Raw genomic sequence first — 16674 nt, forward strand, 5'->3', positions numbered from 1 at the left:
CAAATTCTACAGATTTTTATTCACTATTGCTTTATATTTAGTATATTTTTCAGTTCTAAAAATTAAAACTTTTTTCATTATATTTTTCTTTTTTTATGAGACTTTAGAAGTATTATTTACTTCCAAACCTGGAAGGTTTTGTGAGTTATCCTTTTGTTACTGGTTTCTAACGTGCATGGTAGTCAGGAAATGAGGGCTCTATGCTACTGATTCTTTGAATCTTTGAAATTAGAGAGATGTTTTATGGCCTCATGATTACTTTTTCAACTGCTTCTTGAATGATTGAGAAGAATATGTACTCACAGATTCTTAGGGCAAGGTACTAGTACACATACACACACACACACACACACACACACATATCCATATATATGTCTTAGATTAAGCATAAGAATTGTGGCACTCTAATCTTTTTAACCTTACTAGTATTTTGGTTTGTTTGATCTATCAATTACCGAGATAGGTGTAATAAAAACATCACAATAAAATAATGTGTTGTCTCAATTTCTTCTTGTAATTCTGTCACCTTTGCTTTATAAAAGTTGAAAGTATATGCAAGTTCGGAATTGCTTTATCTTCTCTGTGAATTGGAGTTTTTGTCATTCTATAGCTGCCTCTCTCAAATGCCTTTTACCTTAAAATCTGTTTTGTTTTATAATACTGGAGTCACACCTTTCTCTTAACATTAGCTTAGACTTTTAAAAAGGTAAAACCTGATTTTTTTTTTAATCCACACTGCCAATCTTTGTCCTTTTACTGGGAGCTCTCAGCCCAATTAAGTTTAATATAATTACTGATATACTTGGAATTAAAGTTAGCATTCTGTTTTATGGTGTAGGGTTTTTTTTGTTTGTTTGTTTTGTTTTGTTTTTGTTTTTAATCCTGCCTTCTTTGTGTGTGTGAGGTTTTTTCCTTTGCCACCTTTTGGATTTTTTCTTATTCTATTTTCCTCCCTCTCAGTTAGTATGAAAATTATATGTTTGATTTCTTTCTTTTAATCATTTCCTTTAAATTTTTTAATGAATAAACTTAACTTACTCTAAAGTTTATTAATTCTATTCTTATTCCAAATAATTCAAGAAACCAAGTTTGCTAAGACTCTAGTTAGTTTCCTGGCTCACGTGTTATTGTCATCCAGAATTTTACGTCCATCTTGATTTTTTTTCTCCTATAAATTTTACATTATTTTTTTCTTTTTATGGATTCTTTGCCATTCTTTCTTGTATCTCGGATTTTTTTTTCTTCCTCAGGTATATATTTTAGAAGCTTGTTTATTCAGAGGCTGTTGATGGCTAACTTTACCTGAAATGTCTTTATTTTGTTTTCATTCTTGAATAATGGTTTTGCTTGGTGTATAATTTCAGGTACACAGTGTCTTTCTCAGACTTTTGGAGGTGTCATTTCATTGACTTCAACTTCAGTGTTACAGTTGTTCAAATAACTATTTGTTGGTAATCTGTCTCTTTTTTGCCAGATTTTAAGATCTCTTTTCTCTTGTGTTCTACAGTTTTACAACAGAGTGTGTCCAGGTGTGGCCATTTCATTTATCCTGGATTGATTGTGTTTCCTGTGTCTAAGGTTAGTGTTTCGTCAGTTCTCAAAAGTTTTATCCTTTATCTCTTTCAGTATTGTTTCCCCTCCATTCTTTCTTTTCATTCCTTCAAGAACTCTGATTCAGCTTCTGTTAGGCTTTCTTATTCTGTCATCCATGTCTTTTAATTTTAATGTAGCTTTTCTATTTTTTTCACCATGTTGAATTCTAGGTAATTTTAGACCTGTATTGTGATCTTTGTCTAATTTTTGTTTTCTCCAAATTTACATACAATAAAAACAAAAATAAAGTGTGTGCCTTATTGAAATTTATGCCTGTGTGATCACCACCCTGATAAAGATAAAAAACATTTTTATCCCTGCAAAAGTTCCCTCCTCTTCCTTACTATCAACAGAATCATTCCTCTCCCCTAGTCAAGTACTCTCCTGACGTCTCTCACCGTGGATTATTTTCAGGTATTCTTGAACCTCTTATAAATGGAATCATATAGTTTATTCTTTTTGTGTTATTTTCTTTTGTTCACAGAATATTTTTTAGATTCATCCTTGTTGCCAGTATAAGTAGTTTTGTTTTTGTTTTTGCTTTATAACAAGGGGTGGCAAACTATGGCCTGTTAGCCCATGCAGCCCAAAACATATTTTATTAAAATGTTATTGGACATAGCCATGTCCTTTCATCAGAGTTGAGCAGTTATAACAGAGACTATATATCCCACGAAGCCTAAAATATTTTCTATTGAACTCTTTATGGAAAATGTTTGGTTTATATGGATATAACACAGTTTATTTATCCTTTCTCTTGTGGATGAATATATGAGTTGTTTTCAGTTTTGGTTCATTATAAATAAATAAATAAATAAATAAATAAATAAATAAAAAATAAATAAAATTACTGCAGATGTTCATGACACCGCCCTAAATATATGGAGCTGAACTGGTGGTCTTTGGGTAAGTTGGTTGCATTTCCATGAGTATTAATAATGTTAAACATCTTTTTATATCTTTATTGACCAGTCAGACGTGTTTTGTTAAGTTCCCTCAAGGTCCTAAAGAGATTTGCCTCTGGTTTCCTCTAGAACCTTTATCATTTTAATCCTCACAGTTGGGTTTTTGATGTACCTCCAGCTGATTTTGTATATGGTGTGCGATGGGGGTCCAGATTTATTTTCCACATGGACATCCAGCTGTTCCACACATTTATTGAAAAGACCTTTCTTTTCCCATCAGGTTGCAGTGGGGTCTTGGTTAAAAATGAATAATCATATTTTGGATTCTCTTTTGTACTCTGTTCTGTTCCACTTGAAATACTGATCAGTTCTCCTTCGGTACCACATTTCTTTTATTACTGTAGTTTATAGTAAGTCCTGACATACCGTGGTGTAAAGCCTCCAATTTTGTTCTTCTTAAGGACTCTTTTAGCTATTGCATTTCTATATAAATTTTAGAATGAGCTTGTTAATGTCTATTGTTTTAAAAGTCTACCAGACATTTGATTGTGATTGCACTGACTCTAGAACAAATTTTAGAGAATGGGCATCTTAGAGAATCTTCCAATCAAGAACATGGTATGTCTCTCAATTGAATAAGTTTTTCAATTATTTCTAGCATTATTTTGGTGGTTTTAGTGCGGAGAACTTAATGCATTACTAAATCTATTTCTAGGCATTTGATTTATGCTATTGCAAATGTCTTTTTCTTAATTTTATTTTTCAATCATCTTGCTGGTATCTAGAAATACAATTGATTTTTGTATATCAAACTTGTATTTTGTGACCTTGCTAAATTCACTTTTCAGTTCTGGTAGTTTATAGATTGTTGGGGATTTTATAAATGCACAGTCACATCATCTGCAAAAAAAAATTGTTTTAATTTGCCTTTCTAATCTCTACTCCTTTTTTCTTTTTCTTGTCTTATTGCACTGGCTGGGAACACTGGAAGGATATTTAACAGAAGTGTTTAAGACGGACATCCTTGCTTTTTTCTAAACTTAAGGGAAGATAATCAGTATTTCACTATTAAAGATAATGTTTACTGTATTTTTGGGGGGCGGGGTAAATGCCTTTTACAAGATTGAGAAAATTTCTTCTATTCCTGGTTTATTGAGATTTGTTTTCATTAATGGTTATTAAATTAAAAAATGTATTATTAAATAATTTTAGGATTTATGGAAGAGTTGCAAAGATAGTATAGAGTGTTCCTATACACCCTTCACCAGCCTTCCTCTATGTTAGCATCTTACGTAACATGGTACATTTACCAAAATTAAGAAATTAACACTGACACAATACTATTAACTAAATGACAGACTTTATTCAAGTTTTCCCACTTTTCCCACCAATGTCCTTCTTCTGTTCCAGGATCTAATCCTTACACCAATGTCCTTCTTCTGTTCCAGGATCTAGTCCTTACACCAAATTGCATTTAGTTGTCATGTCTCCCTAGGCTACTCCAATCTGTCAGTTTTTTTAGTTTTTACTTGTTTTTCATGACCTTGCCACTTTTGAAGAGTACTGGTCATGTATTTTGTACAGTGTCCCTCAATTTGGGTTTGTCTGATGTTTTCTTACTATTAGACTGAGGTTGTGGACTTTGGAGGAAGAATATCACAGAAATATTGTATCCTTCTCTTGCATCCTATCTGGGGGAACGTGATATCCACATCAACATGTTAACCTTGATCACATAGCTTGGATGGTGTCTACTAGATTTCTCCATTGTAACATTATTACTTTTTCACTTTATTCTATTAGAAGCAAGTCCACACTCATGGGGAGGAGAGGGAAAAGTATCAAATGATTTGAGAATATATGTTAAAACTACCATGGTAATTAGGAAATATTTTGAGGGTTTGCAAAGGTCCTGTTTCTCCTTAAGGCTGTCCACTAATTTTAGCATTCAGCTGATCTTGCCGGCAGCAATTATTGTGGTATTCTAATGGTGATTTTCCATTTTCTTCATTCTTTCTACATTTATTAACTGGAATTCTGACTCTGGAGCCAGATTGCCTGGGTTCAGTTCCTAAGTGTGCCTCTTCTTACCTCCAGAGTGTAACCTTGGGCAATTTCTTAACTTCTCTATATTTCAGTTTTCTCATCTATAAAATGTAGATGAAGTGTCTACCAAGAAGGTTGTTGAGATCATTAAATGAGCTCATACATAGGAAGGGCTAAGAATTGTGCATAGTCCTAGGGATATAGTTATTTTTTCCTTTCTGTATTTCTTAATGTGGCAGATTATTTTAATTTTAATTATTTTAATATATTAACTATTAAATTATCTTGTACTCCTGGGTAAACCTTACACATATTTCTATGATCTGGATTTAACTTGTTTAATTTTTTTCATATACTATTCATGTCATACAGTGGCTCTTCTTTTGCCATAGCACAAGACGTAATGAATGATAAATTCCTGAAAAAAAGATTACACAAGAGCTTAGCAACTGAGGTGGCAACATTCCCAACTTTCTAGAGCGATTTATATCTGAGTCTTTGGGTAGAGATAGAGATCAAGATAGCTCTTGCAAATGAATCTTTTTCAATATTGAATTGAGCAAATTCAAAACTTGGCATATATTATGAAAAAATGGGCCCTCAATAGGAAGGAAAAATGATCTTAGCTTTTCTACATGTTTCACCTTGAACAATGTTTTATTGTAGAGGTTTCAATATTTGGAATATTCTGAAAGATTCATTTGCCAACAATATGTATTCAGTACTTTTGATGTGGCAGGCAATATGTTTTGCTGGTTTGGGATTCTTCTCTGCTCTTGAGCATATGGGCCATGTCAGGATCATTTCAAAAGCTGAAGGCAGGCCTACTCGAATCATTCAAGGAAACTCAATGTCTGTTCATTCTTAAAATGTGGGTAACATTGAACTCTATCTTTTCTGCTTGTTTCTTTCACTCCTCTGAGCATCTTTGATTAGGCCCTTATCATCCTATGGTTTTTCTCCCCATATGTTTTCCTTCCCTGTCTAGCATGGCTAATGACCACTGGGGTCAGCTCTCTTAAAAAAAAAAAACCCTTCAGTGACATGCCAGGACTTGAGAAAACAGGTCTTTGACAGTGGTCCTCCTCTGTCTAGTCCCCACTTGCTTTACTAGCCTCATAGTCTTATTCCTCAGAGTTAGTCCAGTGGCACAGTGGGTCTTCACTACTCGTCAGAATCTGAAGTCACTATACTGTGTTTGAGGCTCTGCCTTTACTCGTGCCATTTCCTATGCCTTAAGTGGGGTTTTCCAAAATATTTCCAAGCTCTGTTCAGAGGATACTCCTCCACAACCCTACTGACTAGATAGGAACTTTATGGTTTGTAATCTGTAGCCCTTGTTACATTCTTACCTCTCATCACCAGTCTTTATATCTAAATGTCATTTCCAGTTGGTCAGGTTCTTAGAGATAGGGTCCCATTACCTACCATGATCCTTCGCATACAGAGAGCTATTGCTAAACAGCCACCATTCTTTAAGTACCTACTATAATTGTTCTACAGTTTTGCAAAGTAAGTATTATTGTCCCTGTTTTAAATTGTGAAGAAACTCGGTATCAAAGAGATTAAGAAATTTGCCCAACACCATATAGTTAGCAAGTGGCAGAACTGGTTCGTCTGATTTAAAAGCTCTTGCTCTTTCTTCTATGTCATACTACTGTGGTACTAAAAATAAATAGTTAAATAAAATTATTTAATAGACGTATTTATGGTAAAAACACGCTACTGAAATTGCGTTACTTACATCGTCAGTACGCTGCTTAGAGTCTTTGTTTCAGTGACCAAGCCACTTGATGTGGACTAACTGATGTACTCCTACTTCCTTTGGGTTTTCCTTCTAAGTTTTTATTTATTCTAATGAGTAAGGTTTGAATGGTCTAATTTTGGCTTATTTTAGGGCCAGTGAAACAGTTAGAAACTTAAGCGCAATTTGTTTGGTTTCTGTCCTGTGTTCAAGTAGAAAATTTTACATTTGCCTAATAACCTTAAAATAAGGCAACTGATAAGGTAAAAATAGTTAGCTTGTATTTTATGAAGTACTTTTTCTCCTACGGAGTTATAAAATACTTGGGGGGGGGGCATATAAAGTGAGGCAATCTTAAATATACAGCTTGATGAATTTATATATATCTGTGTAAGCACTAGATCAAGGTGGACAATATTACATCCATCCAGAAAGAAAAATTCTCTCATGCATCCTCCAGCCAGTACCTCCCCTAGAGATAACACTCTTCTGATTTCCATCACTGTAGATCAGTTTCAACTATTTTTGAACTTTAAGAATAACCAAATAGTATGTATTGCTTTGTGTCTGACTTTTTTTCATTCTGCATACTTTGTTGAAATCCTATCCACATTGAAGCATGTATACATATATATATATTTTCTGAGTAGCATCCCATTATTTCAATATACCATAGTTTCTCTTTAGTGGGAGTGGAATGCTGATGATCTCTGAATTGCCTAGGGCGTCCTCATTTCCTTTTCTTAAAGAATAAAGCATGGTTTGCAGTCAAATAGCTTATCTTCTAGTCCTCTTCAATCTCAGTAGTGAAAAAGCCTTCCTTTACTTTATCCCATCTAGGTTCCCTTTGGTCCAAATCGGCAGTGTCTCTGTTGGTATAATCCCAACTCTATTTCTGGCTTTTGCAGATTTAGCCAATTAATTCCAATCTCATTATGGAATGATTATCTAGCCACACCCTCTCCTGGACATGCTTTCTCATTTTTTGTAGGATGGGTAGATTGAGAATTTTCCCAAATCTTCAAGTTCTCGTTTTTTACTTAGAGATTTTTTCTATTTATCTCTCTCCTCTTACATTTTACTAGAAGTCATAAGGAGAAGCCAGGTCACATGCTTCAATGCTTTTATTAGAAATATCTTCAACTAAATATTTGATTTTATCACTTCCAAGTTCTTTCTTCCACTAAATACTAGAACACAATTCAGCCCAATTCTTTGCCAGTTTATAATAAGGATCACGTTTCCTCCAGTTTGCAGTAGCGTATTCTTCATTTCCACCTGCGTGATTCTCACCAGAATCACCTTTAACTTTCCTATTTCTATCAGCAGTCTCTCCAAGGCCATATAGACTTTTTCTAGTAAGCACCTCAAAACTCTTTCAGCCTCTACGCATTAATTACCCAGTTCCAAAGCCACTTCCACATTTTCATACATGTGTTAAGTAGCACCACACTTCACAGTACCAAATCTAAATTAGTATGCTTAGGTTGTTGTTAACAGAATACCACAGATTGGGCAGTTTAAACAACATAAATTTATTTTCTCACAATTCTGGAGGCTCTAAGTCCAAGATCAAGATACCAGCAAATTCAGTTTCTGATGAGACCTCTTTTCCTGGCTTACAGATGACTGCTTTCTTGCTGTGTTTTCACGTGGCCTTTTCCTCTGTGCATATGCTTGGAGAGAGTGGCCTCTGGTGTCTCTTTATCTTTTTATAAGGACACCAGTCCTATTGGATTAGGGCTCTACCCTTAACCTCATTTAGCCTTAATTACCTCCCTAAAGGACTTATCTTCAAATAGTCACACTGGAGGTTAGGGCTTCGACATATGAATTTTGAGAGACCCAATTCAGTCCATAACAATGGGTCTTGGGACTGAAGTATTGGGACTGAATGCAAGCTACTTTAGTAGCTACTCTCATTATGCCATATTTTTTTAAGCATACTATTAACATTTATAATGCAACTAGTTTAGTTTAGCTCCCACTGGAGATTTTGAGAGCTTGTATGAAGTAGAGCTATTATGTTAATTCTGTCTGCACTTCTGTGAAGCATGAAGTCAGTGTCATACATTTTAAGGGTAAGACCTTGTCGCATTCAAAGAGATGCTTAAAATTGCAATCTAGAAAATTGCTTTTAAACAGCTGGGGAAAGACGTTCATATTCTCAGAGGACATAATTTAGGAAATCATTCACTGTGAGGTTTTAAAAATCTATATTATATAGGAAAAGTGTTGATTTTTCTGACACCTTTCTGGGGATATTAATATAACACAATCAGATCCATACATAATCTTTAGATATTGTAAATTAAAATTTTTCCAATATACTTTACGGTTTATGTTGTTGTTGTTGTGATTTACCTATTTGTGTTCATTCTAGTTTTCCCTCACAATGTTGGAGAAGTAGATGATGGAATATATTCTAACTTTAAAGCATGAACATATTACTCAGATTTCTAAAAATTAGAGTAGATGGTATCTCTGTGTATACCTAAAACAAGAAGGAACATTTAGTTTTTTTGTTAGGCTGACAACTCAAAATATTTTGTAATTACCTCGCTGAATTTCCCTACCCCCTCAAAATAGGAAGAAAGAGGAGGAAGAGACTTGGTTGGTTCACAAGGTTGGGATATTTTGGAGGGGATTGATCAGAGGTTGTATATATTGACGATATGTTTATTCCATGAATCCTCTCTTAGAAGCTCTCAGCTGTTTAGAGGCCAGCATCCCTATTTCTGTAATTGTTTTAATGGGTGGAGGTGGTGCAGTAGTCTTTTCCATCTCTTGCCTGGCTATTTTGTCAGGAACAGCTAATGTAGAGCTAATTGCAGCAGAGGAGGCAGCATCTGACCTCCGTATTCAGAGCACAGACAGATGAATAGCAAACACTTCCTTCTGAACTGTCCCTTCCTGGTCCCCATTTGTAAGGGGGCATTTTATCTTTGCCACATAGGAGTGGAGACTGGAAGATTTGCTCTATTTGGGAATGGGGCAAATCTTTCTGCCCACTTCCTCCATATACAAGTCTGTCCCATACCCCCTCCTTACTAATTTAACTTCCTAGGTAGAGCTAGGGAGGGAAAATGTCCTGATCACCAAAGTTGAGTGTTATGTCTTAGCAATTATAATTCTCATTATAAAGTCCCATTGTGATATAGAAATCAGTTTCTTATGTGTTTGCTCATAGCAAGTTTGTATCAATGCCAGGTGTTCTGACCTTATGGAGGTACTGGGACCATGCCACCTCTCTCTGAATGATGCCCTTACCGTGTTACCATGTAATAGGAACAACTGAGAAACTATGAGATCTAACCATGATGAAGGGCTGGCAGCTTGAGCCCACAATCCAGGTGATCAGGTCAAATGCTGATTGTTCTACTTCTTAACTGTCTGCTATAGGGAAAGGTTTTATTCTTTCTCAGCCAAACTTTTCTTATTTGTACAAAGGGGATAAAACCTCCTATTCTCAGGTTGTTGTGACAATTAAATAAAATAATATATAGCAAGTGGTATAGATAAAATATTCATAAGTCAAGCTAAATTCTTTTTCTCGGTTAAAACTGATGAAAAACAATGAGATATTCCAAGAAACCGGAGATTTAATGCAGAGAGGATGATATAAGGGAGGACAGAAGTGAAGTCCCTGAAAGTATAATATCCTGAAAAGAGTACTTTGGGGTAGTCCTTGGGGTCTTGCTTATCAAGGGAAGGTTTGTCTTTACCATCTCAACCTAGTAATCTCTCTTGAGCTTCAGTATCATGATTTTTAAAATGAAGATGATAATTGCTTTGAGGACCTTGATAAGGATCCTTTGATAGAGTGGTAGAGATGGGAGCCAAGGGAATGGGTTGAAAAGTGACTAGGGGAGGAAATGAGGATTATCTAAATTTTCTATTCTTTCCAGAAGTTAGTCTGGGGATTTAGTGGGAGAAGCGGAGGTCAATAAAGGTTTTGTTAATTAAAGGTTGGGAAATACCAGAGCATGGTCTGTTGGGGAGAAGGAACTCTAGTATAAATGGAGAGGGTGATAATATAGAGGAAACTATATTATTGTATGTTATCAGAGATATACAAACAAGTGTTGGGAGTGATGAAATTCTGTAGAACTAAATACACACACACACACACATACACAAACAAACAAATTTAATGAGACTGGGGTAATCTCAAAAGACCAGTGGGTTGCACTAATATAAATGTACTGATTGTGATATTGTACCTCAGTTTTGTGAAATGTTACCATTGGGAGAAACTGAGTAAAGGATACTCAAGATCTCTCTTAAAACCCCATGTGAATCTGCAATTATCTTAATGAAATTCAATTTAAAAATGAATGTGAAACTATTATATAAAACTAAGTTAATTTTTATTTTTAAATTTATTTTATTTGTAGGTTGTTCCTGCCTGATTGATAACATAGTCATCATTGGCTTTTGTAAGTTGATATTTTAATTTTTTCTATGCTCTACCCTGATATTTGCATTTTCTAATTACAAGAGAGTACTTTTCTAGAGAACCTGGAACAAAACTTGTTACCAGAAAATAAGCAATAGGGTCTTAAGGAAGCAGAATATGTTTTCAATACTGAGATGTAAGAAAAGTCTGCTAGAGCTCAAGGTCAGCAGAATTTTGTCAGTTGTAGGCTTGCCCAGATAACTCAATAAGGAAGTTTGAATGCCTGATTTAGAATTTCCATTAGATTATATGTGTGACTTAAAAGAAATTCAAATCTTACCTATATATTTCTGTATACTTCATTTTCTTTTTTGTTGTTGTTTGATTAGAAGTTCTTTGGTAGAAAAAAAGTGAATCGGTCTTGATAATTTTAGTAAATGGTTCCTAATGCCATTTTGTTATTGAGGACTTGGAGTGTTCTTTCAAAATTTAGTTCTAGGAGCTCCCCTTTTACAAGTTATAAATTAGGGAGCAGATAGCATAGTGGAGAGCACAAGTTTTAGACCCATGCACAGCCTGGCTTGAATTCTGGCTGTGATACAGGTAAGTACATGACTATGAACAAGTTAGTGAGCCTTTCTTAGCCACAGTTTGTCATTTGTAAAATTGAAATAATAATAGCTGTGATATTTATGAGGCTTAACTGAGGTGATATACCTGGCCATTAGCAGCATTCAGTAACTCTTAATCTTTTAAATAATTCTATATTTCTCAGTACTATAAGCTTGAGACACTAGTAATAAATAATTTTACAATATGCTTTATAGAGGACTATCTTTTATTACTTATATCCTTATATGTAGTAAATGTTGAAAAATTATATATTTTTATAGGAGAGAAAATAATTAGGAGACATGGGCTGCTCTGTAATGGACTCAGCAAATCACTTTTTGCATTTTTTTTGAGCTTTTATGTAATCTCTACATCTTAGCAAAGTGGACAACAAGAAATGAGATAGTGTGGATTTGTCAGTACTTACTTGAAAATGTAAAGCACTAATGCAAATGTAAGAAAGTGGAATTTCATAGTGAGGGGACTTCCACCATGACTTCCAGCCATGATGTAGTAACAGAAACTGGATTTATGCTCCTGCCTGAGCAGCCAAAAAAAAAGAGCCCCATAAACTATTATGAAAAAAAAAAGTTTTCAGACATTGAACAACAAGCAACATAAGAAGTGAACCCTGAGAGAAGGGAAACAATGGTGTGCATGAGGCCACAGCATAAGAAGGGGAACCAAACACAGACCAGTGGTCACCCTGAATGAGGTGATAAGAGTTGGGAATTCAGCCAAAACCGGTTTGGCTCAGTGGATAGAGCGTCGGCCTGGGGACTGAAGGGTCCCAGGTTCGATTCCGGTCAAGGGCATGTACATTGGTTGCAGGCACACCCCCAGTAGGGGGTGTGCAGGAGGCAGCTGATCGATGTTTCTCTCTCATCGATGTTTCTAACTCTCTATCCCTCTCTCTTCCTCTCTGTAAAAAATCAATAAAATATATTAAAAAAAAAAAAAAGAGTTGGGAATTCAGGGAGGCCAAAGGCAACTAGAATTTGCAGGATAGAGTCCAGAGAAGAGAGAGTTTCACAAATAGAACTCTGGAGATCGTCAGCTGAATACTAATTAGTGCAGGCATGTAAGGGAATTACCCAAGGCTGAAAAAAGAACCACTGGAAGGGAAAAGGTAGCTCACATAGGGCTGGGAAGTGTGTGTCCCCCACCATTGAGAATAGACAAGCTTTGTATTACAAGTGTATTAAATGGAATGCTCAGAAGGGTTTTGCCTTGTTACAAGGCAGAAGTAGCCCCAGAGTAAAGGTTGCTCTGATCCTTCCTAAAAAATCTTAAAAGGAAGCCATTAAAGAAGGGTCATAAAACCTTTTTGTAAAGGGCCAAATGGAAAATATTTTAGACTTTTCAGGTCATATGATCTCTGTTGCAACTACTAAGCTCTGCCATTGTAATGTAAAAGCAGCCATAGACAGTATGTAAATGGTGGGGAGAGCTGTATTCCAATAAAACCTTATTTACAGAAATAGTGTGGGCCAGATTTGAACTGTGGGCCATAGTTTGTGGCCTCCTGTTTTAAAGAATCAAATGGTTTCTAGTAGCTTAATTCCATCCCAGAACAAAGCTCAAGAATATTTAAAGAAATACCAAATATCTAGCACCTAATAAGGTAAAATAAGCAGTGCCTAGTGTTCAATCAAAATTTAACAGATATACAAAGAAACTGAAAAATTCAATGGTAAAGAGAAAAAATAATCAATAGAAATAGATTTAATCTATTTAAAATTCTTAAGATTTTAATAAGGAAAACATATTCACTAAACAAAGATATTTAAATAGTTATAACTATATTCAAGATAGTAGAGGAAAGCATAAAGTTTAAGGATAGACATAAAAGCTATTATAAGACCCAAATTGATTTTCTAGAGACAACATAACATGATGAAAAATACACTGGGTAGGAATAACAGTAGAGTAGGCATTGCAGGAAGAAAGATTTTGTGAACTTGAAGATACAGCAACAGAAATTATACAAAATGAAACAAAAATACTGAATAAAGAAAACAGCCCATCAGTAAGCTGTGGGACAACTTCTATCAGCCAAATATTTCTGTATATGTGTAATTAGGGTCTCCAAAGGAGGGAAGGAAAAGAAAAAACAAAAAATAATGGTTGAAAGTCTGTTAAATTTGATGAAAACAATAACCCCACATATCTCAGAAGCTCAATGAAAACCTAGCATGAACAACAACAACGACAAAAAAAGAAAAGAAAATTAGACCAAGGTACACCATAATCAAATAGTTTAAAACCAGTAATAAAGAGAAATATTTTAAAGCAGAGAACAGATACTATAAATTTAGAGGAACAAAGAATGATGTTAGACTTTTCATCAAAAGCAGTGAAAGCCAGAAGACAGTGGAGTAACATCTTTTTTTTTTTTTTAATATATTTTATTGATTTTTTACAGAGAGGAAGGGAGAGGGATAGAGAGCTAGAAACATCGATGAGAGAGAAACATCGACCAGCTGCCTCCTGCACACCCCCTACCGGGGATGTGCCCGCAACCAATGTACATGCCCTTGACCGGAATCGAACCCGGGACCCTTCAGTCCGCAGACCGACGCTCTATCCACTGAGCCAAACTGGTTTCGGCTGGAGTAACATCTTTAAAGTAATGAAAGAAAAAACTGTCAAGCTAGAAATCTATAGCTAATAAAAATATCTTTCAAAAAAGATAATGAAATAAAGACTTCCTTAAGCTGAAAGAATATGTTACCACTAGAGGCCCGATGCACGAAGATTGGTACAAGGATGGTTCCTTCCCCTGGCTGCCGGCACCGCCTTCGCTCCGGCTGGAGCCGCCTTTCTGCCTTTGCTCTGGCTCAGAGCTGCCTTTTCGCCTTCCTATGCTGCCCAGAGGCCCAGAGCTGCTGGGGTGGAGTGGAACACCCTCGTCCCACTCCGCCCCTGGCCGCTCGGCACCTGTGTATGCAAATTAACCTGCCATCTTTGTTGGGTTAATTTGCATACTCCTGATTGGCTGGTGGGCATCGTGAAGGTACAGTCAATTTGCATCTTTCTCTTTTATTAGTGTAGATTAGACCCACACTACAGGAAATGTTAAAGGAAGAACCTAGGAAGAAGGAAAATAATATCAGATGGAAATAAAGAACATCAGAAATGATAGCCACCTGGGTAAATGTATAAAATTTAAAAATTTTTAATCTTTCATAAAAGATAAATGATTGTTTAAACAAAAATAGTAACAATAGAGTTAGGGTTGATAACATGAAATATATGAAAATAATTGCACATAAGGTCAGGAAGAGAAAATTTGAAATATAAAATCATAAAGTTTGAAATATAAAACCATAAAGTTTTTATATTATATGTGAAGAGGTATAATATCCCTTGAAGGTACATTGTAATAAGTTAAGGATATGATTATAAACACTAAATCAGTTGCTAAAACATCAAAACAAAGAGTTATAAGCCAAGAGATAAAAAGAATAATAATCAGTCCAAAAGAAGGCAGAAAAAAGGAAAAAGGGAACATAGAACAGATGGGACAAATACAAAACAAATAACAAGATGCTACAGTTCAACCTAACAAATATCAAGGATCACATTAAGTATAAATGGTTTAAATACTCTAGTTAAAAGACAAAGAATGTCAGAGTAGATTTGAAAAAACACACACAAGAATTAGCTATATGTTGCCTGAAAAAAAATGTACTTCACATATATAAAGACACAAATAGTTTATAAGCTAAGGGATGGAAAACAGCATATATTTTAACACTAATTTTTAAGAACTGGCGATATTAATATCATAGAGTAGAAATAACAGCAAAGTATATTTTCAAAAATAAAGAGAATTCTTTCATAATGATAAAATGGTAAATTTCTCAAGAAGACATAATCTTAAATGTTTGTGCATCTAATAATAGAGTTTCAGTTTACACAAGGAGAAGTAGACAAATCCACAATTATAATCAGATTTCAACACCCTTCTCTCAGTAGATGATAGATTAAATAGATAGAAAATAAATAAGGATATAGAAGAATTAAATAGCACTATTAACCACCTGGATCTAATTGTTGTTTATAGAATACTCCACTCAACAAAAGCAGAATACATATTCTTTTCAAGTGCACTCAGAACATTAATCAAGATAGACCATATTCTGTGTAAGAAAACAAGTCAATTAATTTAAAAGGATTTAAATCATACAAAGAATGTTCCTTGACCATAATGGATTTAAATTTGAACAGAAAGGTACCTAAGAAAACATCTTTTAACCGAACATCACACTTCCAACTAACCCAGGGACATATTCTAAGCTATAAAAAAACTCCTTAAATTTAAAAGGAAGCATTTTTCCCATTTTAACAAGTTTTACATTAGTTTGATTTTCAACATCAATGCCAACAGCCACCCTTATTGAGCATTTGTTATATGTTAACACTGTTCCAGGTGCTTTATACAGGTTATCTAATTTGACCCTTCACAAACCCTATGAGAAAAGGTATTATTATTCCTCTTTTACAGATGAGGAAACTGAGGTTATAAAAATATTGTTGACTGCTTAATTTACAAAAAGGCGACACTAAAATTTAGGTATGGATCTACTTGAACCGGAGTGCATGCACTACCTTCTTGAATGAATGGTGCAATGCATTGGGTTAGAAATAGATGACGACCTACTTAATATAGCTATGGTGAGAGAACTTGGGTGAATAATTATATGCATCCAGGGTAGCTGGGTACAGTGGAAACAGCATGAGATTTAGAAGCAGAATACCTCAAGTTCTAACTCTGCTACTTATTAATTCTATGACTTCGGTAAGTGAGTTTATTATCTCTCAAGTCTATTTTCTTCGTTCAAAAGTAGAAATGAATAAAGCCAGCTATCTCGGCTGGTCATGGTGAAGATCACATGGATGTTTCTAAGTTCTCTAAAAGCTCTTGAAAGGCATATAAATGAACTGATGAGGTATTTTGCCATATGCCATAGCCTTTCTTTAAGTAGTACTTTTTTTGAGTGCGTTTAAAAAATGATCTGATTTATAGAAACTTAGTGAGTTTCCAGAACAGCTCTTAGATTATAGAGTGATCTATTATATAAGGAGTTTCTACTCATAAGAGCAGCTTTTTTTTTATTTTATGAGATATATGATTTGTGAGATGTAGTGTTATTTCACAATACCTTGTAAAGGGATTCTTGATGTTCTCTCTCCATTTTGGGAGAGTAGTAAGGCAGAGAGGCCCAACATGAACCAGTGCCACAGTCAGCTTTCCGGTTCCTACGATGACTGTTCCACTGTGCTTACTAAGCTACATTTTCTGTGCAGTTTAGAGCTCTGCATTTCTTAAGTTCATCTCTGTCCCCAACTGAGCCAATGAAGGTCTCCTT

At 35.0% G+C, this 16674-nt stretch overlaps 1 protein-coding gene across 4 annotated transcripts in view; it reads left to right on the top strand.

Moving 5' to 3' along the window:
• The window catches only part of PLAGL1 (PLAG1 like zinc finger 1), a 52073-nt gene that overhangs the window by 3200 nt on the left and 32199 nt on the right, over positions 1-16674 (top strand). For all 4 annotated transcript variants that reach the window (XM_054721935.1, XM_054721933.1, XM_054721932.1 and 1 more), the window contains exons 2-3: positions 1508-1578; positions 10686-10727. The gene's annotated coding sequence lies outside the window, so the exon portion shown is untranslated. The remainder of the gene's footprint in view (positions 1-1507; positions 1579-10685; positions 10728-16674) is intronic.

Source organism: Eptesicus fuscus, chromosome 10 (assembly GCF_027574615.1).
Source record: "Eptesicus fuscus isolate TK198812 chromosome 10, DD_ASM_mEF_20220401, whole genome shotgun sequence".
Classification (NCBI taxonomy): Eukaryota; Metazoa; Chordata; class Mammalia; order Chiroptera; family Vespertilionidae; genus Eptesicus; species Eptesicus fuscus.